Raw genomic sequence first — 27587 nt, 5'->3', positions numbered from 1 at the left:
TTGGTTACTTGAAATCTTAAAGTTATATTAAGTTAAATGATGGATATTCATGAAATATGTAGATAATTTCAAAGAAAATAAAATACCAAAATATTAATTACTAAAGTTTATCTACTTGAGTTTATTTACCTTTTTTTTTTTTTTTTTTTTTTTTTTGAGACAAAGTCTTGCTCTGTCACCCAGGCTGGAGCGCAGTGGCGCGATCTCCAGCTCAGCTCACTGCAAGCTCCACCTCCTGGGTTCATGCCATTCTCCTGCCTCAGCCTCCTGAGTAGCTGGGAATATAGGCACCCACCACCATGCCCAGCTAATTTTTTTGTGTTTTTAGTGGAGATGGGGTTTCACCGTGTTAGCCAGGATGGTCTCGATCTCCTGACCTCATGATCCGCCCATCTCAGCCTCCCAAAGTGCTGGGATTACAGGCATGAGCCACCGTGCCCAGCTACTTTTGATTTCTTAATTTGGCGGAGACTAAAGGTATTTGGATCTGTTAATAAACATGCTCTTTTAACACATTGAAAACTTGTACTGTTAGGAAACATGCCTCTAGAAATTATGAAAGGATGTATTTATACCTGTGCTAATCTTGCACAGAATGCATGTATGTAACTGACAGTTTATAATTGTTTATTTCTTCATTTTCACTGAAAGTTAATGTTACTAAGGGTTAAGAAATCTAATAAATATATGTAAATGAACTACCAGTAATAATAGGATGAAGAAACAAAACTCCGCAGGCAAAGCATACAAAGAGAGTGAGATGTGTTTTTGTTAAAGAAAAATGACAGTGACTTTTATCCTAGAGTAGTTTAGAGGTCATCCAAAGCTTGTTGCAGAAGGAGAAAGATGAAAATAAAGGACAAAAATCTGAGTTGATATAGAAAGTTGTAAAGGCTCGTGAAAAAGAGAGAGGCAGAGAGAGAACAGAAGAGAGAGAGAATCTTATGTTGTGTGGCCAAGCTGGCTAAGACTGAATGGGTCTATTTATAAGGTTTTAAAGAATGAGCTTAGTAGTTGATATGGGTTAAATGTGTTTCCCTGCCAAATTGCATGTTGAAATGTAATCCCCAGTGTTGGAGGTAGGGTCTAGTGGGAGATCATTGTATCATGGGGGCAGATTTCTCAAGAACGTTTTAGCACCATCCCCGTTGGTACAGTCCTCATGATAGTGACTGAATTCTCATGAGATCTTGTCATTTAAAACTGTGTGGCACCTGACCCATTAACCTCTGTTGCTCCCGCTCCTGCCATGTAAGATGTCTACTCTGCCTTCACCTTCTGCCATGATTGGAGGCTTCCTGAGGCCTCCGCAGAAGCAGAAGCTTCTATGCTTCCTGTACAGCCTGCAGAGCTGTGAGTCAATTAAACCTCTTTTCTTTGTAAATTACCCAGTCTCAGGTATTCCTTTGCAGCAATGCAAGAATGGACTAAAACATAGTGTACTGATGCAAAACTACTTTTAAATGAGCAAGTTTTCTTGGTTTATTAATCTATTCTTTTGTTCTTAGAGAGACAGGGTCTTGCTATATTGCCTAAGATGATCTTGAACTCCTGGCCTCAAGCAATCCTCTCACCTTAGCCTCCTAAAGCATTGAAATTATAGACCTGAGCCACTGTACCCAGTAGTCTATTCTTGGTAAGAGATTATGAAGTGTTTTTTACCTCTTGATTGATACACCTAGAAAAACAAATATTCTGTGTTTTATGTTGCACTTACCATGTCTTTGATAATTTCAGAAAACCAAGTTTTTTTAAGGTTGAAAGAGTTAAAGTTTTTTATGGTTATATTATCTTCCATATTTATCTTGAACATCTTTTATTGTCATTTTAGTTAAATAGCTAACTAAGTATTGTTTCATAGTGATCTATGATCCCATTTAATCAAGTTTTCAAACCTGTTCACGTTTTTCACAACTTCCCTAAATCAAATTGTAAATGAAGTCTTCCTGACCTTAACTTGACTCTGGAATTTCCCAGAGGACCCCCGGGAAACTCTCAAAGGATTTGTTCTCTCACTTTGTAAAAAGAGAGATGAGCTTATTTTATATGTTAAATTGCATGGGAAGCATTGTCAAATAAAGAAAATACATTTAACCATTCCTGGGTTATATTTGTATGGTTATAATGATTTTTCAGAAATTGTATAAAAATCCTAGAAATCTGTCAATGTCCTTGCTATTAGTGAGATGTCTTAGTATCAGGTTATTATCTTAAAATGCTTGTATGTCAGAGAAACAACCAAATGTCTTTATCAATTGACTTCTAATGAACTCTCATCAGATCTTTAGGCATGTCCATTTTAAGTCATTGTCATTCACAGATAATTATTGTTTTATGCTGATCCTTTTCTGAAGGCTTATGCAGTCAGCAGTAGGCCAGCATGCCTCATCTTCAACAAAGAAAGAGCATCTTAGAGATTCATGAACAAAATCATGGCAGGTACTCTGGAGTACAGGCTTCTGCTGACTTTGCTTAAATAACTTTAAGATTATACCACTGCACTCAGTAAGGATTTCCAGAACTAATGGAGAAACTGATGGATTCATAAATCCACTAACCTAAGATCAAGCAGAACAAGAATTAATTACATGGGACTGAATGAACTGATAAAAAACAATTATAATTTTTATGGTCTTTTTGATTGAAACCTTGCTGGTTATGTAATGATCTATGTTCTGGATGTCAGGAAACCCTTTCTAAAGCTAACAATAATTCACAACAATTTAATAGATTATGTCTTCATAAACAAAAATGATATGTTTATCTTTTACCCCTACCTGATCTCACCGAAATTCAGAAATGCTTATTGAGTATTCCAATTTTCATGGCAATATAGTTATTTGCCTAAGTTCCATAAGAATCTCTTCTCCTTGGAACAGAACACAATTGGAAACATCAGCTGTCCTACTAAGGCTTTGACTGCAGTGTCATGTTTGAGAATAATGTGTGTGGAATCACATATAACCCAATCGTTTTAAGGAACTAAGGTTAACTATGTGGCACCAATGCTTAGGAAGAGTAAGACTGGTATCTGGTTTATAGGGTTCCTAGCCTTACAGGTGGGTAAAGAAGGTCACTTTCTGGCAGGCCCAGGAAACTCAGAATGTTTTGGAGTCCTCAAGAGACGGGAAATTCACCCCAATCTAGAGGTATTACAGACAAAGTCTAATGGTTAGTTCTTGGCTTGGATTACTACTCTCAAGAGCTTTTAAAAGTCTGTTCTGAGAGTCCTTATTAAAAGTTCCAGAAGAGCAAACACAAAAAAGCCTACATGCTAAATTACTATTCTTGCTACACTTATTATGTAAATAATCAGGCCAAGTTTAATGAGACTAGACTCACTTGGCAAACACAAACAGACATACTTTGATTGTTTTTGATCACATTAGGGGTGATTGTAGAGAGAAGTTTTATGTTTTAATGGAAAACTATAACCCACCCTTGTGAATATTCATTATAATTGAGATATTTCCCCCTTTTGTAAACTGAATTCTGCCATCTTGTAATTAATGTTTCTCTCACACTTGTGACTTGGCATCACTGAGAACCACAACCGCCCTATTCTTGGGGCCCTGGAAACTGAAGTTGGACAACTGAATATAGCTTCAAAGGAGTTATCACTACTGTAGTTTGGACCACTCAGGAAGCTTACCAGCAGATGTTCCTTCAAACTCCAGGAAATGCCCGTGACTGAGACTGCCCCTAACATCTTCAATCCACCATCTAAAGACATTTCATCCAACATTTATTTGTTTGTTTATTTATTTATTTATTCATCTATCTATCTATTTATTTATAAGACAGGATCTCACTCTGTCGCCCAGGCTGGAGGGCAGTGGTGTGATCATGGCTCACTGCAGCCTAGACCTCCTGGGCTCAAGCGATCTGTCCACCTCAGCCTCCCGAGTAGTTGGTACCACAGGTGCATACAACCACATATGGCTGACTTTGTTACAGATGGGATCACACTGTGTTGCCCGGATTGATCTAGAACTCCTGGCCTCAAGCAATTCTCCCACTTCAGTCTCCCAAAATTTTGGGATTATAGATGTGAGCTACCGCACCCAGCCTTCAATCCAACATTTAGAAATCTTGTCAACTGACTGCCTTCTGGACTCAAAAACTGGCTTTAGAGTCTGCTCCAACAATTAATCTTTGTTTTTCTTTTGTTTCCATAGAAATGCCTCTCTTTAAGTGTATGATTATTCACATAGCATAAAGGCCAAACTTCAGAGGGGTGCCCTACTCCCACCTACATGCTGCCTCCTGAAATGAGATACAACTGTTGAAGTTAACTGACCTATTTCCAGTACTGGGAGCCTGGTTTAGTGAGATCAATGGGAATGTGCTGAGATTTGCTTTTTCTGCTTATTTATTCTTGTTCTGATCTATGTTCTTCTTTCCCTTTGCAGGTCTCTTACCTCTCAGGAACTAACCCAAATCTTCTCTTTATAGCCACCAACTCAGCTTTTGAGATATGCAACTCCCTGGACAGTTCCAGCAGGGTAGAGATGAAGGAGGTTGAAATATGACACCCCAAAATATGCTACTTTGGCATAAGGATTATTTTGAGCTGAAGACAACTGATAATCAATGGATGCAGGAATAGTTCTCTGTCTTTCCCTTGTACATCTAAAAGCAGGGCAAAATTTTTCTTTGAGGTAGGTGCCCTCTCCCCCACACCACCAGGAAGAAAAATGTGACCCAGGGAGTCAACACCAAGATGAGTTTGCGTAAACAAAACTTACTAAAATAGTCCTTATCTTTTGATATGGTTTGGCTGTGTCCCCACCCAAATCTCATCTTGAATTGTAGTCCCCATAATCCCTATGTGTCGTGAGAGGGACCTGGTCGGAGGTAATTGAATCATGGGGGCCGTTACCCTCATGCTGTTCTCATGATAGTGAATGAGTTCTCACAAGATCTGGTGGTTTTATAAGGGGCTTTTCCCCCTTTTGTTTGGCACTTCTTGCTGCCGCCATGTGAAGAAGAATGTGTTTGCTTCTCCTTCTGCCATGGTTGTAAGTTTCCTGAGGCCTCCACACCCTGCGGAACTGTGAGTCAATTAAACCTCTTTCTTTTATAAATTACCCAGTCTTGGGCATGTCCTTATAGCAGTGTGAGAATGAACGAATATACCTTCCGATAGTTTCTCTCATGCATCTTCTAGTCATTTCTCCACAATTCGCCACTCTTTGATGCCCAAACCCTCTTTCCTTGGTTAAGAAGGGTTTATAAACCCCCTAGTCTAACCAGTTCTTTGATTGACTGATTTTCTACAAGCTCTTGTGCATATAAATAGTAATAAAATTGTGAGGCCGGGCATGGTGGCTCACACCTGTAATTCCAGCACTTTGGGAGGCCAAGGTGGGTGGATCATCTGAGGGCAGGAGTTCGAGACCAGCCTGACCAACATGGAGAAACCCAGTCTCAACTAAAAGTACAAAATTAGCTGGGCGTGGTCATGCATGACTGTAATCCCAGCTACTTGGGAGGCTGAGGCAGGAGAATCACTTGAACCCAGGAGGGGGAGTTTGTGGTGAGCCGAGATTGTGCCGTTGCATTCCAGCTTGGGCAACAAGAGTGAAACTCCATCTCAAAAAAATAAGTAAATAAAATAAAATAAAATTGTGTGCCTCTTCTCTTATTAATCTTTCATTATTATTGTTTACAGTCCCTCATTTACCAAACCAAGAGGAAGAGCAAAAGCTTTTCCTTTCCAACAGTCCCCTCGCATGTTCCTCCAGCCGTGGACTAGTCATGTACACATGTTAGTTCTCTGCACAGAGGCAGCTGTGATGTGTACCAGAAAAAAGTCAACTGTTTAGTACTAAAAATTGCCTTGACTTGGACTTCTGTGGCCCCAGTGGCTCTGAAAACACAGAAATATGTCAATCTATAAATTTTAAATTGTCTATCATTTTAGGTGTCATTTTAGATATTTTGCTTTTTTTTTTTTTTTTTTTTTTTTTTTTGATACAAAATTTGGCTCTGTTGCCCAGGCTGGAGTACAATGGCACAATCTTGGCTCACTGCAACCTCTGCCTCCCAGGTTCAAGTGATTCTCCTGCCTCAGCCTCCCATGCAGCTGGGATTACAGGTGCCCACCACCACACCCAGCTAATTTTTGCATTTTTAGTAGAGATAGGGTTTCACCATGTTGGTCAGGCTGGTCTTGAACTGCTGACCTCAGATGATCCACCCGCCTTGGCCTCCCAAAGTGCTGGCATTACAGGCGTGAGCCACCACACCCAGATGAAATTTTGTTATTTCTGATAAATTCTAAACAATAAGACTCAACTTTATCTCATTTAATCCCATTAAAAGAGTTAAAAATTATTAGTATATGGGCACCTAGATATGAAACATTTGAATCAGAAAACAGGTATTATATTTTTAGTTCTGAATCTTATTAGCTGCATGATTCTGGGCAACTTACTAAAAGTCTGAATTTATTTCCTTATGTGTAAAAGGAGAATAAGAACTTACATCTGCTTTTCTTATGTTACCTAATTTCATCCTTAATTATAGTAAGGATTACATGAGATGTATGCCTGTATTGCTTGTTAAGTACTAAATAGAATTTAATTTCTAATATAGACAGAAAAGAGATTCTAGGCTTGTCAATTATTTTTCATGTTTATAAAATTTAACTTATGAATTAAAATAATAGTAATAATGAAGCCATTGAGACCTAATATATATAATCAGACATTTTAAAGAGACGGAGAAGAACCCAAATGAAAGACAACTCCTACATGATCCCATGCACCCTGGTTAACCAGTCTCCCTCCCACACATACCTATCCTTTCTAATTTTATTTTATTTTATTTTTAAATTTTTGACACAGGGTCTTACTCTGTCCTCCAGGCTGGAGTGCAGTGGCGCAGTCATAGCTCACCACAACCTCAACCTCCTGGGCTTAAGCAATCCTCCCTCCTTAGTTTCCCAAGTAGCTGAGACTACAAGCACGCACCACCATGCCTAATTTGTTAAAAGATATTACTTTTTAAGAAATGGGGATCCCACTCTGTTGCCCAGGCTGGTTTTGAGCTCCTGGGCTAAAGCAATGTTCCTGCATGAGCCACTGTACCCGGCCAATCCGTTCTAGTTTTAGATGAAAATCTGTTGAGCAATTGGTAAAATGTTCAGGGATTTTCTCTGGTAGTCAACCCAGGTATAATAACAAAGAAATAACTTTAATAACATCTAATACTTTGTTAACTACTGCTTAGGTGGAAGAGCTAAAACCAAGAAACCTGCTGAGAAATTTGACATTGTGTCTGGGGGGGTTTGCTAAATCTACAGGGCTTCTGTGAAAAAAACTGAATAATTTACTCTTACCTAGCACTATTTGTTCAGTTTAATGTCATCTGTCTTTATAAAAGTCCTGGAGGAATCTTTTCAAATTATTATAAATACATTACATTTAGCCAGGCCACCACAGAGTGGTAATTCTGTTCAGAAACAACTGGCCTGATAAAGTTCACCAAGAAGGTCTTATTTCACAAGTTAGAGAAAGTAATTTGAGAATACGATAGACTGGACTGGGAAAGTCACTTTTCTCCGTGCTGATATGAAGAAACAGAACTTCTGATGTATTAGTTTGTTCTCACTCTGCTAATAAAGACCTATCCCAAACAAACAAACAATAACAAAAACAAAACAAAACAGGCCAGGCACAGTGGCTCACTCCTATAATTCCAACACTTTGGGAGGCTGAGGTGGGTGGATCACCTGAGGTCAGGAGTTCCAGACCAGACTGGCTTACATGGCAAAACCCCATCTCTACTGAAAATATAAAAATTAGCTGGGCATGGTGGTGGGCGCCTGTAATCCAGCTACTTGGGAGGCTAAGGCAGGAGAATCCCTTCAACCTGAGAGGCAGAGGTTGCAGTGAGCTGAGATTGCACCACAGCACTTCAGCCTGGGTGACAGGAGTGAAACTCTGCCTCAAAACAGCAACAAAAACAAAGACATACCCAAGACTGAGTAATTTATAAAGAAAGAGAGGTTTCATGGACTCACAGTTCCACATGGCTAGGGAGGCCTCACAATCATGGTGGAAGGCAAAGGAGGAGCAAAGTCAAGTCTTACATGGTGGCAGGCAAGACAGCGTGTGCAGGGGAACTCCCCTTTATAAAACCATCGGATCTCGTGAGACTTATTGACTGTCACAAGAACAGTACTGGAAAGACCTGCCCGCATGATTCAGTTACCTCCCATGGGATCTTTCCCATGACATGTGGGAACTATGTGAGCTACAATTCAAGATGAGATTTTGGGTGGGGACCTAGTCAAACCATATCACCTGGTCACTGTTAGCTGTAATTACCAGTATTACCCACTAAGTCTATTTCAATGTAGAAGCAAAGAATCAAAGGGAAATACATCAGAATCACAGAAGGAATGGGACATTTTTTGTTTCTCTGTATTTTTTTTTTTTTTTGTAGTTTTCTTTGTCTATGTTACACAACTTGTATAGAATATTTAGCATGACTACAAGCCATTCCCTGGCTAGAATTTATATACAAGACCCAAATTACACACTTTATGACACGTACTATATTTGAATATTTGGAAACAGGGGGTGTACATAATTTACTACCAAGGACAATGAGGCTGGATGCACAGACACAAAGGGGAACTAAAGGATGATTCGTTAATTGCCCAGGGCAGGAATTCAGTCTGAATAAATCTGGATACTAGTCTTTCTAAGCTCTCATTTTCATTAAATGCTGAATTTTCAGATTTTTAGTTTTATATTAGTTTTTGTTGTCTGTCTCCAACTGTCCATTTAGCTTTTATACAAGGTCACTAAATAAAATTCTTTTTGCTCATTTGGTAATTTGGACTTTTTATCATGACTGATTGCTACGTAATTGATCAAGAGAACAGGATAACTCTTTGATCCCCTCCCCGATTGAGATGGGTTCCTCTTTGTCCATTTCAGCTGGGTAGGATTAAAAAAAAAAAAAACAAATGGATCACTTTGGCTTTTATTTGGAGACAATTCATGTGTTAAAAAGTAATATAATCATAAACATTAAAGAGAGGGTTAAATTAGAATATGATGAATTAGTATGAATGTGAATATGAATATATATATGGAGGAAAAACGCCAAAAATATTAAGAATAATCTCTGGTGAGGCAACTATGGGTTATTTATAGTCCCTGGTAGTTTCCAAATGTTCTACAATAAACGTGCGTTACTTTTATCATCAGAAAGAGAAGTACATTTTTAAAGGGATGCTTATAAATCAGCATCTTAAAAGAAGGAACTGTTCATCTTTGAATTCCTCGCAGTACAGTTTAATTGAGAGAAGTGTTTTATTATTGTAAAAGCCACTTGATTACAACACCGCATTTGTTACAAACAAACAAGCAATTAAGAAGAAAAACTATTGCCAAGTGAGGTGATTGCTTTTTAAGGAAAAAAATCATTTTTGTGTTTCCCCTTTCATTATGCTACCATTTCCTTGCAAACACCTTTAATATTTCTTCTTTCAAGAAAAGGATAGATTTTATAGCCATAGAATTTCAGGGTTAGAAAGAACCTTAAATTCTATCTATTCCAACGTCATCTGGGATTAGCCAACCCAAACCTCAAATCCTCCACCAGTGGGGAACTCATTATCTTTCAAGTCAAAGTTCATCCTTGCAACTTCAGGCAATGTTAAGAGCAAAACTGGCATATTTGCATTTATTTAACATTTTTCTTCTGGTAGAGAATAAAGATGCTGGCAATGGATTTAATTTTGTTTTTAATAACAATCTACTTTAATGTGCCAAATTAGCTGAGGGATGACAATTAGCACAGGGAAAGGCTGCAATTTCAAATGAGGCAGTTACAAGGATGTCATTGTATCTATTTGAGATGCGTTTCCCTTCTATACCAGTTGGTTTTTCAACTGGATGTCAGGAAGAGGTAATCCTCCACTCTAAAGCAACAAAATAACTTGCGTTATTTAATTTTAAACAGAGAAGAAATAATTCAACTGCAAGTATAAAAGGTAGTCGCTTTTGGCGGGTCATCTGAAGTTTGTTGTTTTCTGGGATAGGAAATGGGCGTGGGGAAGGAGCATGCCTCAGTGAGTGGTCTGTTAAGCAGCTCTAATCCAGACTCTGTTTTTTCTTCTTAGGGGCCTCAGAACCTGTCATTCAGCTACTTAGTTCAGTTGTTCTAATGGGTGCGAGTCACTAGTCTGCTGTCTTAGGAGATTAACAAGAAAAGAGGCTCTGCTTTACAATAAATATCTGAAGCTTCCCAATTTTGTGGATACCTAATTTAACACAGAGAAGGGTTGTTAATTACCTCCATTTGGGTAAGCTTTAAAGTTGCCATTGGAAATCCCTGGCAGTAGGGTTTGTTTTTAAAGTGACAAACAGAGGCCTTTAAGCTCTATCTTGGATGGAAAAGCTCTGTGCTAATTACAACCCAGTCTCCACCTTATTTTTATTTTTATTATGACACTATGGTTTCAGAAACATTTCAAACACTTCTTGTTAATACTGTTGGCTAAAAATACATGAATTTAACCCCTCAGCCTTCCCTCCCCACAAGACACGTACTCAAAAAATCGTTTAATAACATTTGTTTAATGAAACAACTGCCTAGACTGGGACAGGCAGTTCTGAGAAATAGGACTGTGAGAGTACAAAGAATACTAAAGGTTTCCAATCAATGGAAAGGCAGGGGTGAATACAGATGTTACTCAGAACACAGGGACGGAAAACAAGATTCATTTAAAATATTTCTTGGGTTCGTACACTTTCTTTTCACCTCAGAAGTCCTCATATTTTAGAGTTTATTTACTTGAAAAATAAAGGATCCATTCTAAGTTACTTAAGGACTTTTGTCCATAGGATGATATTAATCAAGTCTTCTGAGTGTTTCACAAGCTAAGCTAAGTGCTGCAACTCGGATCTGGAGTGTATTGAGGAAGGTCTTCTATATGGATGTATGCTTTCTACAAAAAAAGAAAAAAAAAAAAAAGAAAAGATGAAAGAGAAGAAAAGAGGCAAAAGCAAAATTCTAGGAGTATTGGTGCATGGAAAAAACTGAAAACAAAGTTGCAAAACCAAATACCAAATGTCACACAGGTCAACTGAAAGTAAATCTATCAAGAACTCAACCTCCTAATCCAGTGCTGTGACCGAATAATTGACTCCCATATAACTCAATTCCACAAGGATTTATTGGCCACCTCGAGCTTGTGCTCAACATTGTGCTGTGCTAGGCCCTGATGAATAATAGAGACAATCTGGTCCCCATGACTGGGAAGAAAAAGGCTTTTTTTTCTTTTTTTTCTTAATGTATTGACTAAGGTTTTATGTCTCAGCTGGAAACATTTCTCTGATGAGTGAAATAATTATGGGGATTATATTGAAAACGTAGCTTTGTGTAGAATACATGATATTCTATACTGATATTTCTTGGTTATATAGCATATTTGACTTGACATTTGCAATACAGAATTTAGTTTTCCACCTTTTCAAAAGTGAACAAGCTGTAGCGAAAGGATATAAGGGGGAATGACACCCCATCTAATTCCCAGGTAATCACAAACAAAGGCAGCCTCTGTGTGTATCCCTTTGGCCTCATAAACCTCAAAGAGGAAGTGGCCCAAGTTCAGGAAGGTGCTATCACAGACCCAGGTGTATTATTGTGAATCTTCCACTGTGCAAGTGGGCACTCCGCACTCTTTTCTATGAATATATTATAATTCCCAGAGACTTTCATGGAGCCAACTGAAACAGCTTTTTCCTCTAGCAGCTATGCAGATGGCTAGAGCCTGGGGAGCCGTTCTAAGCCAGACTACCCAGGGAGAGAATCTCTAGTACCTGGTACGTATCCAATAATATAGGGTTAAGTGAAGGCAAGGGAAGGGAAGGAAAGCTTCTATTTCATTTGCACAGGAGAACATTTTGCTCATAACCTCCCAGTCTCACAACCAAATTAATCTGCTTGTTCCCAGTCTCTTCTTACAATACGTAAGCAGTGAAGCATCTTTTTCTGCACAATAGGAGTGACTGGGAAATTTATTAAAATAGTAATTTTTATAAGCATATCAAAATAATAGATTCAAAGGTGTAACTCCTTGAATATATCCTCTTTGTGCTATAATATAATGAGACTGATTTTCTTGTAAATTTGTTATTTACAATTAGTTCCGATAGTACTAATCTAAGAAACTAAGAGAAATTTCAATAGTAACCACAATAATTGTGTTGATATCAAATAATTGATCATCTCTGAGAGATGTTGCTAACACAATATGCTAGGTCTGTCTCACACAATATGTTAGGTCCGTCTCCCAGGATTTCTGCAAGGTAGGGATAGTTAACCACATCATAGAGATTATTTAGGAACTGTAATAATTAAGCAGCGACACCTTGAGATGAAGGGGGAAAAATTGGTTCTCTCAAGAACATTTGTCAATGTTACCCCATAATAAACTATGTATTCTTCTGAAACCATCAACACAGGCATGCCCAAAAGTACCAAGAAAATAAAATGTAAGATTGGAGATGGGGTGAAGTCACAGCAGGAGTGCTGAATGGTGATGGATGGGCAGAGATCAGAACGAGATGGACAAGGCCTTCACTTTAAGGACAGAAAGGGTGGCAAGCACTCTTTCTTTTTCAAACGTGGCTTGTTTTTTAGGTGTGAAAAATAAAACAAGGGGGCGAGTGGACAATTTTAGTAAAGAAATAATAAACCTTGAACACAAAAAGGGTGTTAACATTTCTTGACACAAATGATTTTGGTCTCTGGCAGTTGTCTGGGGCTTTGGGGCTTTAGGTGTCCTTCGGCTCTAACATACTGATCTTTCTTCATGTGGCCATGAGGGAGACGAATTATGCTTCTGCTCCATATTTAATACCAATGATACCAATAGAATGCTTCATAGCTACTGAGTACTGAAACAATACTGAAAACTATTACCCACTTCATGAATCACAAAACCTGGCTCAAGAATAGTCCCGCATATCATCATGCACCAGTACCTGCTCATTCCCACTGAGCATCAATTCTAAAACTGGAGGGCACATCAGAATTGCATGGAGGCCTTGTTAAAATACAAGGTGAGCTACACCCCCAGGCTTCTGATTCAGTATGTCTGTGGTGTGGCCCCCAGGTTATTTGTTTGTTTGTTTGTTTTTTTAAGACAGAGTCTCATTCTGTCACCCAGACTGGAGTGCAGTGGCATGATCTCAGCTCACTGCAGCCTTGACCTCCCAGGTTCAAGCAATCCTCCTACCTCAGCCTCCCCTGTAGCTCAAACTACAGGCACACACCCCTATGTCCAGCTAATTTTGTTTATTTTTTGTAGAGATGGGGTCTCACTATGTTGCTCAGACTAGTCTCAAACCCCTAAGCTCAGGATATCTCCTACCTCGGCCTCCCAGTGGGATTATAGGCATGCGCCACCACACCCAGCTGCAAGAATTTATAGTTTTAACAAGTTCCCAGGTGAAGCTGATACTGCTGCTTCAGGTACTACACTTTGAGAACCATTTCCTCTTAGGGACATACAATTTAAGTGTATTGAGAGCATCCAAAGTCACACATAAAGAATAATGAGGGAGGACTGAGAAGTCTTTCAATCAGACTCCAAATACAATGTTCTGGAAGAGCCTTGAAACATTAATCTCTTAAATATTAAAGTGGCAGTGATGACAACATTTTGGATGAGCCAAAACTTGGCTGTATTTTCCACTGACATAATATTTGCCAGCTATTGTTAAGTGAAAGCCTTTTACAGACATTTGGAGAGCCATTATGAGTTATTACTTTAAATATTTAGCTTCCATCATTTAATATTTTTGATTATCTGCAGTCCTGGGCTCACAAACTCTGGGTCCTTCACCAGAAAGAAACCTGGGAGGCTCCTTAAGAAAAGTCTGCCTGTGGTCCTGCTGCAGTAGGTAGTCAGGCAGACATGAGCAGAGCAGGGCAGTGCCCCCCGCCCCAACCAGGAATGTCAGGCGACCATCAAGTGATGAACAGGTGGTTGGTAGCTATCGCTCTACAATAATTGGTTGCAGCCAGCTCCAGGGAAAGGCAGTCTTTCTATAAATAGGAAAAATCTGAAACTGGTGATGATCAGCTTCCCGTTAAGGTCCCAGGAGTTGGGCAAGAGGGCTCACACATACGCACTAAGAGGCCAAATGACAGGGTTTAACTGGTACATGACTTTCTGGGGGTATTCACCTAAAGAACGCCTCAGGTGAGCATGTGTACAACGCCAGTAAACACACTGCACATGCTCACTTCCCAAGCACTAGCAGGCCACCACACACGTGGCAGGCCCACCCCAAGGGAAGAATCAAGGGAAAAGGGATGCGAAGTGCCGGAAGTAGGCCAGCATATACAACCCCAAGTCAGAAGGCGAAACCACTGCGCTTGACCTACAGGATGTCCGCTTGGCCCTCTTCCAAGTGCACTTTACTTTCTTTTCATTCCTGCTCTAAAGCTTTTTAATGCACTTTCACTCCCTCTCGAAAACTTGCTTCAGTCTCTTCTGCTTTATGCCCATCAAGGCAAGTTTTTCTCCTAAGGAGACAAGAATTGAGGTTGCTGCAGACCTGCACGGATTCGTCACCCGTAACAATCTCAGTCCTGGGCCAAGTAAGTGCCTGTTGCTACTCTAAACTCTGAAGTGTCACTCTGATCTAGATGCTACAGGTTTCTGTGCCATCTGAGGCTCCTCCCCTACACCCACTGTCTCTCCATGTCTGCCTGTTCCGTAGATCATTGGATTAAGAGAACATCCCTGAACATGTCATGGAAGCTGTAGCTAGACTACAAGCAGTTGCCACTATGCCTGGCTAGTTTGTCTGCTTGTTTGTTTTGGTAGAGATGGGGTTTTGCCATGTTGCCCAAGCTGGTCTCCGACTCCTGGCCTCAAGTGATCTGCCTGCCTTGGTCTCTCAAAGTGCTAGGATTACAGACGTGAGCCACTGTGCCTGGCCTCATGGGGACTTTAAGCCAATTTGCGGGATATTTCCCAAGTGGTAGAAGTATGGTGGTCTCTCTTTTCAATGGCTTCATTTGCTCCCACATTTTATTTCATCTGTTACGATCACAATTCTGAAAGAAAGATTACTTTCACCTTCCCAGTCTTCCATGAATTCCTCGGATTTTGCTTTGGCAATGTACTTACTCAAACAAGCTTAAATCTTCATAATCTTCTCTCTTTATTGCAGATTATAAGAATGAAAAGTATGCTGAAAGTAATGAAATTGGAGAGAGTGTTTGATTGGAAATTCTGTTCTTCATAAAATATTTGGGTGAAATAATGGAAGACTCCATCAGTCCTACTAGAAACAAGGTCTGAGATTAAAACCAAACAAAACAAAAAATCAAGGCACAATAGAGAAGAAAAGTGCTGCAAGTTAATTAGCCAGCAGGATGCCTTTCATTCAGGGGTAGACTGCGGTGTTCTAAGAAACCACAGTCTCCAGAAAGACCCCTTCTAATGGAGCCCAACAATTAGAACCATGAGCTGCCTTTGTACCCTTGTTGCACAACCTCGTCCCTTTAAAATAGATCTGTCACTAATGACTGAAGGCTGCATGTAAATTTACCTCACTCCACAACCATCTGCTGAGCATTCTTAGTTCTGACTCCAGTTGAAAGGGACGGGTAACGAGTTGCATGGGTAGACCTGCTCTCTTTAAAAATCCTTAAGACTCTAACGTGTAGAGAAATGCTTCTGATCCACAGAAACCAGATTGTGTTCCCCAGCAGATGCTGCATGCCCTGATTTTCAGAGTTCAGTGGCACCAAATGCTCACAAGACAGTCTGCACTCCAGGGAATAGGCATACGGAGATGGTCTCAAGCAATCCAAGGATGAAATGTTGCACATTTCATTTGCTCTTGGATTTCTAAAATCATTTGGCTCTTATCTCTGAAATAGCAGAGCCCAAACACATTAGCCAACGCTCGTGGAACCAAAGGTTACTTTTGTGAGGAAAATTAAGCTATTGGAGGAGACCAGAAGTCACCAAGCCCTGCCTTACAAGCAAGAATTAAAAAAATACCAGTCTCCAAAAATGTCTCTTTTCTGATCAATTTCTCTCTCTGTAAGACTTAAGAAGTCAAATGAATTCAAGTTGCATTTTGTTTCCCTTTACCCTCAGGGCATAGAAATTGAGCAATAGGTGGGGTCACGGGCTCATCTGAGGCAGTATCACAGCCTTTAGTCAGAACTCGTTTTTTCCCAACTTCTGTTTTTGTTTTTGTTTTTTTTTGAGTTTGAAAAGCATTATAATGCAATACTGTTTTACATTTTTTTAAAATCAATAGTGGACACTCAGAAATTTAAAAGATGAGATTTTGCTTTGCCAATTAGGTTCGTTTGACAAAAATGTACTTTATATGTTTTTAATTAAAAAAATATGATTTACTTGCTTACTCTGGATTTTTCATATTCACTTCAGTAATATGTATCAGACACCTGCTATTAACTAGATCTAGTGAAAGGAAAGATACTTGAGAGTTGGCATTAAGTTCCAGCAATTCTGGATTGGCACAGTGGCTCACGCATGTAGTCCCAGCACTTTGGGAGGCTGTGGCAAGTGAATTGCTTGAGGTCAGGAATTAGACAGCAGCCTGGCCAACATGGCGAAACCTCTACTAAAAATACAAAAATTAGCCTGGCATGGGGCACATGCCTGTAATCTCAGCTACTCAGGAGGCTGAGGTAAGAGAATTGCTTGAACCCAGGAGGTGGAGGTTGCAGTGAGCCAAAATCGTGCCACTGCACTCCAACCTGGGCACCAGAGCAAGATTCCATTCCAAAAAAAAAAAAATTCATCAATTCTGTAGCCTCTTGAGAAAATAATGGTTGTTTAAAAACTTGCTTTACTTGCTTTTACATTCTTTTGAGATCGAACAGTAAATGTAGCAAAGAGTAAAAAATAATTTCTGGAAAATAAAAAATTCAAATATTCTAGCACAATGTCAACTTTGACTATATCCTATTATAAAAGACTTCTCCAGGTTAATATTCCTGTGTCCTAAGGATTAATATTCCTGTGTCCTAAGGGTTAGTGTCCTAAGGGTTAATTATCAACTTTGACTACATCCTATTATAAAAGACCTCTCCAGGTTAATATTCCTGTGTCCTAAGGATTAATATGACTGTGTCTTGGGTGGCATAAGTAGAGTTTCATTGCATTTATGGATTCTTAAAGGGCAGCTTTCCCCTTTGTGCTATGAGGGACACTTACAGTACAGGAGGTGCCTGGAATTTGTCACCTATCTGAATAAGAACTCCCGCTATTGTTTTGTGTTAGTTAAAACAAAATGTAACTGGATTATACAGTAAGAAATTCTGAGGCTGGGTGCGGTGGCTCACATCTATCATCCCAGCACTTTGGGAGGCTGAAGTGGGCAGATCCCTTGAGGTGAGGAGTTGGAGACCAGCCTGGCCAACACGGCAAAACCCTGTCTACTAAAAATACAAAAAATTAGCTGGGCATGGTGGGGGCCACCTGTAATCCCCGCTACTCAGGAGGCTGAGGCAGGAGAGTTGCTTGAACCCAGGAGGCAGAGGTTGCAGTGAGCCGAGATCACTCCATTGCACTCCAGCCTGGAAAATAAGAGCAAAACTCGGTCTCAACCAAAAAAAGAAAAAAATAAATAAAAAGAAGTAAGTACAAATTGAGGGAAATACAATATAATTTGCAAGGCTCATTTATTCACAGATAACTTTAGGGGGTTGAGTGGGAAAGATATAATTGGTATGATCATCTAAATAAGAGGTATTATGAGATTTGAAAGAAAAGATTACAACTTTAAGGGGAAACTTAATTAGATAGAATTGCCACAGAAGCAGCAACTTCTCTCGGGAGTTTAAAATGCAATATTCTGACAATTGTTTACTTGTTTGGTGAATATGTGTGTTCTCAATGAAACAGGGAAACAAACTAGTAGTTAATTTCATTTTCCTTTCTTCTTCCTTTCTCCCACCTACTTCCTTCCTTCCTTCTTGAGTGTCTGTTTTGCAGCTATCATTAGGGATATAAAATAAAAAAGACAGGGACTCTGCCTTTGAGGAGTTCATGGGGTGGAGAAGGAGGACAGGCAGACATGTAAACAATTAAGGAAAGATAGAAACTTATTATTAATATGGGAGAAGATGCAGAAAAGTGAAGAAAGGAAGGAGAGTAGACCAGGCACTGTGGCTCACGCCTGTAATCCTAGCACTTTGGGAGGCGAGGCAGGCAGATGACCAGAGGTCAGGAGTTCGAGACCAATCTGACCAACATGGAGAAACTCCATCTCTACTGAAAATACAAAATTAGCTGGGCATGGTTGCTATAATCCCAGCTCCTTGGGAGACTGAGGCAGGAGAATCGCTTGAACCCGGGAGGCAGAGGTTGTGGTGATTCGAGATCGCGCCACTGCATTCCAGCCTGGGCAACAAGAGTGAAAATCTGTCTCAAAAAAAAAAAAAAAAAAAAAAAAAGAAAAGAAAAAAAGAAAAAGAAAGGAGGGAGAGCAGACACTATACTGAGCACTGCAGAGGGAGTAACAGGTAGAGAAGCCAAGAAGAATTTCAATTTCAATTTCAAGAAGTTTAGTATTTCTGAAACCTTTTGGAATCCTTCCTTGCACAAGAATTCTCTGAATGTAAGGTTGCACGGTGCATTTTAACTCTGCCTGATTTTCTTTGTGATTAAGATTTAAGTGGAAGGATAGATGATGGTATGAAGATATTTCCAGGCTCTGTTTATTATCTACAGGCTAAAATTTTAATTCATATAAATTTTAATCATCATTATTCCCTAAACATGAAATGTTTCCATTAAAACACAAAACCCAGTGGTAATACTTCATGATTTTAATAGGTCACAAATAAACGTGTTAACTTCTGTAAAAAGAAATAGAAATAAGCAAATCAAAAAGCCCATTTTCTAAGCTGAGAACATATATATTGGCCTAGCAGAAAAAGACAAAAGTGAGTTCGTATCTAAGTCTACAGTAGGAGAAAGAAAAGAAAACAAAACAAAACAAAAAAAGGCATAGGTATGTTATACAAATGACTCCAAATAGATTCTGTGCCTGCTGGACAGCATCGTTTATATTTCACACAATCACCTTGACTTCAAAATGCTTCAAACTGAACTCATTGTGTTTCCATCAAAGCCCATGTTAACTTCTGTATTTTCTGAATGTTATCACATTTCATCCGTGATCTGCTCTTGAAATCTCCGTCAAAGTTGACTCCCTTCTTTCATGTTTTCTCCACATCAGCCAGTCCTTAAATCACACTAATTCAAAATGCATCTTGCCATTGTCTATTTCTTTTTATGCTCACTGACAGCGCAAAGGTGGATATTCAGTAGTTTGTACCTGGGCATTTTAGTAGTCTAGCAGTTTCTTCATTCCTTTCCTTCTCATTTACACTGTATTCTCCTTGGTACACTGGTTTTGTTCTATTTCCTGCCTAAACCAAACCTCAAATGACTTTCCCTGAAACTCTGGGTTCTGCCCAAACTTTCTAACGTGAGTGGACATTGGAGGCAATGATGGAAACTGTGAAAGGGGTGAAGTTGTTTCTGGGGGTCCCTGTCCACCCACATCCCCTCTTCTCAGCAGTGTAAGGAAATTGACACGACAGCTCACCTATGCTCAAGTGGGGAACACAAAGATTTACCTAACCTCTGACATTGCCTTCAAGATCATTATAAGGTTGGAGAGGGAGAGAAGGAAATTCTAGCAAAGGTTTATCAAGTGACAAATGGAAGTATCATATGTAAGCAACTGTGTCATATACTGAGCACAAGAAGTTGAAGTAGTCACTTTGCTCTAAGTCCAGACCAATGTACAACAAGAGGCAACTAAATTGCATAAATTTCATGGGGGAAGAAGGAAAAGCTGGAGATGGAGCAGAGGTCAAATGATTTGACATCTTCCTAACACTATAATTCTTTTGGTTTATTCTGTGAATGCCTCTTCAGAGCAAGGTGAGTGGGTAATTACGGGAATGGAAATGTTTGTCACAACTCAGACAATAGACTAGAACCCCCAAGGAAGAGAAGTCCTCTCTAGCCAGGCTGTGCTTTGGATTTAGCCAGAGAAGTGGCAGAGAAGTGGAGATGAGGATTAAGACTATGAACTATAAGAACTAGAAAATCTGGAAGAAATGTTCTCTTTCTCATCTCCCCAATCAACACACACACATTCATGTCAGTTATGGGCTCCCTTGGGTCATGCCAATGCGGTTTCATCCTGATATGAATTGAGTGGGTAACATAGCAAGACAGGAACTGTGGGAAGACACCTGGCAACCTAAGCCTCATGCTGTCTAACACCCTGTCCCCTAAGATCAAAGCCTTGTCTCAAATGAGTCATCTGGCACGTTGGTGTAAATAAGTTTTAAAGCTGGGGTTGTTCCCTAACATCAACCTGGTGTAAGAACTCCTGGTTGAAGGCTGGGAGTGCCTCTGAAGCTTCATTTCAGCCCATCTGTCTGCATGTTATTCCACTACCCTGTTCCCGCCCTCTTCCCCCACAGCCCCTTCTGACTCAATACTCCAAAGAGTCTTGTAAACTTGAGCCCATCTGCCTGTTCCCTCTCTCTGCTCCATGCATTTCCTCTTGACAGCACTTGGCCCCTGCTCCTTGTGTATGGAAGAGGGACTGGGCTTATCCCACAGAGTACCCCATGGTCCTTGGAACGGCCCATTCCTAATCACAGCAGAGCAATGAAGGGAGTGAGGTTGGGCAGCTTCAGGGAAGCAGGGATACTGAGATCCCAGACTGGATCTGCCCAGAAAAGCATGGGAGATTTTGATCTGAGGCATGTACCAGTGATGTACAAAGAATAGATGGAGAAACTAATATGGATATTATTTACAGATACCAGAGAACACACACTTACACACACACAAAAGTAGAAAGAAAACCACCCCCAAATTTGGATTGGTTCTATAAGGGTAATGTCATTGATCATCATTTTCTAGCAAGAGCTGATTGCATAACACTCCTCCCAATTTCCTCTTATGTGCCTCATTTTGATAGCTTCAATGGGCCATAGTGACAGTATTTTAACAAATCAGGAATTTTCTTTTTCTTCCCCTCCCCCCCACAGAGAGCTGGTTACCAGCACAACACTGATTATGCATAACATTAATGTGGTAAATTAAGTTTTCTATGAATTTTATTTGATTGTAGGGGCTTAATTCTGTTCACAGTTCTGTTCCGTCATCTTCTGTTACTCATGCAGCATCATCATTTGTTTGTTTTGAAAGAAAGAGATGGAAATTGTCTATAGAATGAAAAATAAACTCATCTTAGTATTCAGGGCACTTAGTAGTTGGAGACCAGGGTATTTTACTGTTATTAGAACTTTCAGTCCCAGTTAGAGGTCTTCATACTAACCGCCCCAACAAGCTGGGCATTTCCTTATTCCTGTATTCTTCTTACACTGGCACCATTCACTTGATGTACTCTGATGCCTTTTTTCATCTCCTCCACCCTAATCCAATCCATTCTTTTTTTTTTTTCTAATCAGATGACTTTTTTTTTTTATTTTTTTTATTTTATTTTATTATTTTTTTATTATACTTTAAGTTCTAGAACGCGCCCGATCTCGTCTGATCTCGGAAGCTAAGCAGGGTCGGGCCTGGTTAGTACTTGGATGGGAGTCCAATCCATTCTTTAAGGCAACTGGAAGGCTCAGCAGCTTCGGAAAGTCCACAAAACACTGTTATGAATGCTCTCTCTATATTAATTTATTTAGTCCTCATAGCAGCTATTTCAGACTCCTATCGGCTCTATATTAGAGATGAATCAATTAAGGTAGAGACATTAAATGACTTGCCCAAGATAATGCAACCATTAGCTGTAAAGCTGGGATTTGAACTCATGCAGTTTGACCACTAGGTCCATAAACGTAACCACTGCACAATACTGCTTCACTCAAGAGCTGGGGTTGAGAGTATCATCCATGGACCATGATAATGGCTAACTTTTCTTGCTTTGCACTTGTTTCCTTGGCCACTTATTGGCACATGCTAGTTATGTGCCTTGCATTGTCACTCTTTTTCTTTGTTGTTCTAACATAACCTTTGTTTGTTTATTTGTTTATGTATTAAGACAGGGTTTCGATGGGTCACCAGGCTGGAGTGCAGTGCTACAATCTCAACTCACTGCAACCTCTGCCTCCCAGGCTCAAGCGATCCTCCCACCTCAGTCTCCTGAGTAGCTGGGACTACTTGTGTGCTCCTCCATACCTGGCTAATTTTTGTATTTTTTTTAGAGATGAGGTTTCATCATATTGCCTAGGCTGCTCTTGAACTCCTGGGCTCAAGGGATCTGCCCGCCTTTGCCTCCCAAAGTGCTGGGATTATAGGCATCAGCCACTGTGCCTGGCCTATTTATTTTAAAATTATTTATTTCTTTAATTGACAAGCAATAATTGTATATATGTATAGGGTACAATGTGATACATGTTTTGATGTATGTATACTGACATGGTTTTAAATCTCATGTTGAAATGTAATCCGCAATGTTGGAAGTGGGGCCTAGTGGGAGGTGTTGGGTCATGGGGTGGATCCCCCGTGAATAGCTTGGTGGTGTTCTCATGAAAACAAGTGAGTTCTTGCTCTGAGTTCATGTGAGATCTGGTTGTTTAAAAGAGTGTGGCACCTCCCCCTCAACTCTTGCTCCCTCTCACCATTTGATATGTAGGCTCCCCCTTTGCTTTCTGCCATGATTGGAAACTTTCTGAGCCCTCACCAAAAGCAGATGCTAGCACCACACTACCTTTATAATCTACAGAACCGTGAGCCAAAATAAGCCACTTTTCTTTATAAATTACTCAGCTTCAGGTATTTCTTTATAGCAATGCAAAAACAGACTAACACATATACATTGTAGAAAGGTTCAATCAAGCTGATTAACATCTCCATCACCTTGCCTCATTATTATTATTATTATTATTATTATTATTTGTGGTGAGAATATTTGAAATCTTTTCTTTTTTTTTTAGCGATTTGGAGATATACCATACATTATTTTTAACTGTGGTCACCATGCTGTGCAATAGATCACTGAAGTTTATTTTTTCTGTCTAACTGAAACTTTGCATCCTTTGACAGCATTTCCCCTTCCCTATCTCTCTCCCAGCCCCCAGACTTGATAGTCACCTTTCTACTGTTTCCATGAGGTTGACTTTTTGTAGATTCCACATATAGGTGAGATCATTGCAAATTGCTTCTGCCATTTTACTTTGTCACCCCAAAGGCTGGGACCACGTGCTCTACTTCTCAGTGGCTTCTCTTTACCAGGTGCTTAAGGAGCATTTGTTCAGTGATTCAGATACTGATCTCCCTAAATTCCTTCTCATCCTTCTGCACCTCCTTTCAAAGCCAAAATGTTGGACATCTATTTGACAGATCTGTATGTGTCTTTAAGTGATCCTAAAGAAGATGTATAGAGTTGGATTTTCCTTTACCAAGAAATAAGAATGGGCCGACTGTGGTGGCTCACAACTGTAATCCCAGCACTTTGGGAGGTCTGAGGCGGGTGGATCACAAGGTCAGGAGATCGAGACCATCCTCGCCAACATGGTGAAACCCTATCTCTACCAAAATAGAAAAAACTAGCCGGGCATGGTGGTGCATGCCTGTAGTCCCCAGCTACCCCAGAGACTGAGGCAGGGGAATCGCTTGAACCCAGGAGGCGGAGATTGCAGTGAGCCAAGATCATGCCACTGAACTCCAACCTGGTGACAGAGTGGGGCTCCATCTCAAAAAACAAACAAACAAACAAACAAACAAAAAACAAGAATGAGAATAAACTATGTAAAGAAACATAAGGGTTAAGATGCTCTAAACCTTTGAGTACCTGACCAGTCATTTGCACTAAGCCCCTTCACTCTACTCTCCCCTTTTCTTTGAACTATGACAAATAAATTAGGCTCAATTTGTTCAGTTTAATGAATTTATTTTTTTACTTATTTTTTGGAGACCGAGTCTTATTCTGTGGCCCAGGCTAGAGTGCAGTGGTGCGATCTCGACTCACTGCAGCCTCTACCTCCCAGGTTCAAGTGACTCTCCTGCCTCAGCCTCCTGACTAGCTGGGATTACAGGCACCTACCACTAAGCCTGACTAAATTTTTTATTTTTAGTAGAGATGAGGTTTCACTATTTTGGCCAGGCTGGTCTCAAATTCCTGACCTCAGGTGATCCACCTGCCTCGGGCTCCCAAAGTGCTGAGAGTACAGGTGTGAGCCACCACGTCTGAGCCAGTTTAATGAATTTAATTCTCCCATAAGGTACAGGGACTGGGACCCTAACAAATTCCTTGACACTCTGCCAGGGTCTGTCTCTTATGTTTTTGTTTTTCCTTGAAATTCTGTTTATATGAATTAGGTATAGATTTACAATTTATTTCAATACCTTAGAGCAGGTGAGCACAGCCCCTTCTTAGTAAACAGATGCTATCTCAAGAATTTTCCCCAGTAGAACTCAATGCAACAGTTTTCAGGAAGGTGAAACAGCAGGTCCAAACAGGTCATACTGGAGATAATTTCCAAATTCAATTATATTCTTTGCTCATGTAAAGACACACACCACCAAGAGGTAGTTTCAGCTTGTGGGCGTCAAATGAAACCTAAAGCATATTGGGGTTTACTGATTTCCTTTTTTAACCTGAACTCATGAAACATCTTGGATCATTTTAATGCCAAAGGACAATTTGAATGGTTTAACCCTCGGCTCTTGATTACCTTCTCCTTTGTCTTTATCCCGCTGTCATAATGTGGTCTATACTTCTGTCTTCTTTGGATATACTCTATTTCCATACTCATTTCGTAGCTGATTATTGATGCTTGTTACACTGAGCTTTATTGCACTCTAATGTGCTACATTATTTTAGGATACAATGATCTCTATTAAACATTGGGGAGTACTTGTTTTTGGCTTGTTTGCTTTTTATTAACAGTATCAAATAAATAAATAATACCTAAAACAAACCAGTCATGACTATTAGCATAGACATGTCCTACACCGTCATTTTTATAGTATTACGTTGGTGTCCCAAAACATTTGAATGTAGGGTAGACCTGAAAGCAATAATTGAACACAGTTAGCTCATTGCAAAAGTCTTTGGCCTGAAGAGACCACTCCTGCTGAGAATCACCTAAAAGGGCCCCCAGGCTGCAAAAAGGCCCCCCACATGGAAGAAGCCCACTGGGCAAATGCCTCCCTGCTTAAGGGCCAATCCTAGCCTGGCAGCTCATAAACATCATTAGCAAAGCCTACTGCTGAGTTATTATGCGGCAGAAGGATACTTGAAACTGCTGGTTGGTATTGTTGTTTTATTTCTCATTTGCCTGGGTCAAAGTAGCAACACTCACTCAAAAAGATCAGGCAATTTCAACGTCTCAATTGTTCCAGAAGATGAGAAGTATATAGAGATTTATTATCTGTCGTGATTTTTCAAATCTCCAATGCATTCTGTTACAAATGAACTGTGTCACTGGTGAAGATATCCCAGAAAGCTAAGCAAAAAGAAACAGAGGGAAACTGACTTGTTTCTACTAATATCTTTCCCAAGATGCAAACCTGTAACCAAAGTGACACATTTCATTCATTAAATTAAATTATATATGGAGTTAAACTATGTATTGTGAGCAACCAAAGAACAGATGTTATTATTTTTATGAGAAGACACTCAATTAATAATTCTTATTAATAATTCTCATTCAATACTATCTTTGGATTTAGTTTTTATTTTTCTGAATCCTCTATGCCTCTCCCACCACCCCATCCAACCTACTTCTAAAAATAATTAAAAGTTAAAATTTTGCTGGCAATTGAGAAATAGGTGGAAAAACTATGCCAATGATATTTTTTAAAAAAACGTATTTAATGCTTTAATACTCTTGAACAAAGCACCATATCCCAATGTCTCACTTGTTAATATACCTTCCTATTATCTGCTCTGTGACATTATTGTATGAAAATCTAAACAGCATATATAAGACATGAGTTTCAGGCCTGTTTTGTTTTTGAGGAGAAAAAAGTTTTGGAGGAAATGGCCCAATCATTCTAAATTGTCACATTCATTAGGGCTCATTGGTATTGATGACGCTGAACCGCTCCTGCAGAACCACTGCTTGGGCCTTATTCTTTACGTGGCCGAATACGATGAACTCTCAGTGGTGGCCGCTGACCTCTGGCTCATGCCATCTTGCAGCCGGCTTTCCAGGATGAGAGCATCCTTGATGACTTTGTTCTTTCCTTGTGTAGACCTTGAAAAGCTTAGGAAACTTCGGAGAGGCACAGGTCCCAGTAAGATGATCAGACTTGTTGCTGGAATGAATATTTAACTCAGTTGGCTTTCTGCTTCCATAATCATCAATTCTCCCCTGGAATTGTATTCACATTTTATGAACTCTCTGTCTCATCGGCTTCTTTGATCTACAGACATTGTCTTCCAGTTGGGCATTTGCTGCCTCCCAACTCGTCAGCCCTTGAGTCCATGTAAATAATGTGCTACATAAGAACTCAGTGTTTTCCAAATAACAAAAGATAGATCTGAATGCTTTAGTGCACCATGAAAGGCTGTTGAAACCATCAATCTTGCTGGCTCTTGTAGAGGTCAAGAGACGGCAGGGCCAGCTGGCCAATCAATTAACCACGAAATTCAGTTTGGAGCTTAAGAAAAGCTGTCTCTGTATTATTCTTTCTAGCAACATAACTGTCAATATTTACTGCAGGTCATGTATAAAAATGGAAGAAATGAAGAGAATTACCATCAAGAGCAGCAAATGCTGGGATCATTGGCAATTCTCATGTGTTGTCAAAAAGAGTCCATTCTACCCAATATATAATTTCCGGAATCAAATTGAACATGGAAAATGTCTTATAAACCCTCTGGAGCTTGAAAGAAAAGAGATCACATGGTCCCTACCCATAAAAGATTCTGTTCATTTTTCTCTGTTGTCATCATGTCATCATGAGTACTTCAATATAAGTCAGAAAGAAACTTCCTGTTTGACCTCCTGAAATGAAACTTTTCTGTAGTTGTGTGTGATCAATTGTATTCTTGATGCCTACGAGCACATAAGGGAGATGAATCAATAAATTAACTGATAGCTTGTGCAAGGAGATAGGATCACAAGGGATAGCCCCTGAAGAATGAATCATCCCTTTCATATATGACCAGCTGCTCTATCTCTTAGAGCCAGCTCTGGAACTCTTTACATACCTTGCTCTAATTCTTGTCATTGGTCCATTTTTTCCCTATTTGTCTTTAATCTCACAGGGAGATACCTTCTCTAATTTTCCTTTTTCCCCCAATTTCTATCAAATACACCTTTATGATCAATTCTCATTTACCTTATGTATCTGTGTCTCCTTCACATCCACACATGTAGATGTGTAATACTTTCTCTACCCTGCAGGATCCAGAAGCAGCGACCTGTCTAATTTTTACTACTCCTCAGCAAGATAGGCATATTTAATCTCATTTCTTAGAACAGAAAATTGAAAATCAGAGTGATGAATTAATTGACACAACCCACTTAAAGCACCTAATTCAAGCCTGATACAT

General features: G+C 39.7%; 1 protein-coding gene and 1 long non-coding RNA gene across 10 annotated transcripts in view; both read right to left on the bottom strand.

Moving 5' to 3' along the window:
- NRG1 (neuregulin 1) overlaps positions 1-27587 on the bottom strand; it is a 1136418-nt gene that overhangs the window by 267472 nt on the left and 841359 nt on the right. The gene's annotated exons all lie outside the window — the stretch shown is intronic.
- LOC111544149 overlaps positions 26871-27587 on the bottom strand; it is a 55436-nt gene continuing 54719 nt past the window's right edge. The window contains exon 3 of the long non-coding RNA XR_002732056.1: positions 26871-27087. This is a non-coding gene — a long non-coding RNA (uncharacterized LOC111544149). The remainder of the gene's footprint in view (positions 27088-27587) is intronic.

The sequence above is a fragment of the Piliocolobus tephrosceles genome, chromosome 7 (assembly GCF_002776525.5).
Source record: "Piliocolobus tephrosceles isolate RC106 chromosome 7, ASM277652v3, whole genome shotgun sequence".
In the NCBI taxonomy this organism is placed as follows: Eukaryota; Metazoa; Chordata; class Mammalia; order Primates; family Cercopithecidae; genus Piliocolobus; species Piliocolobus tephrosceles.
The sequence above is the reverse complement of the archived record's forward strand: the minus strand, read 5'-3'. Positions and strand labels throughout refer to the sequence as shown.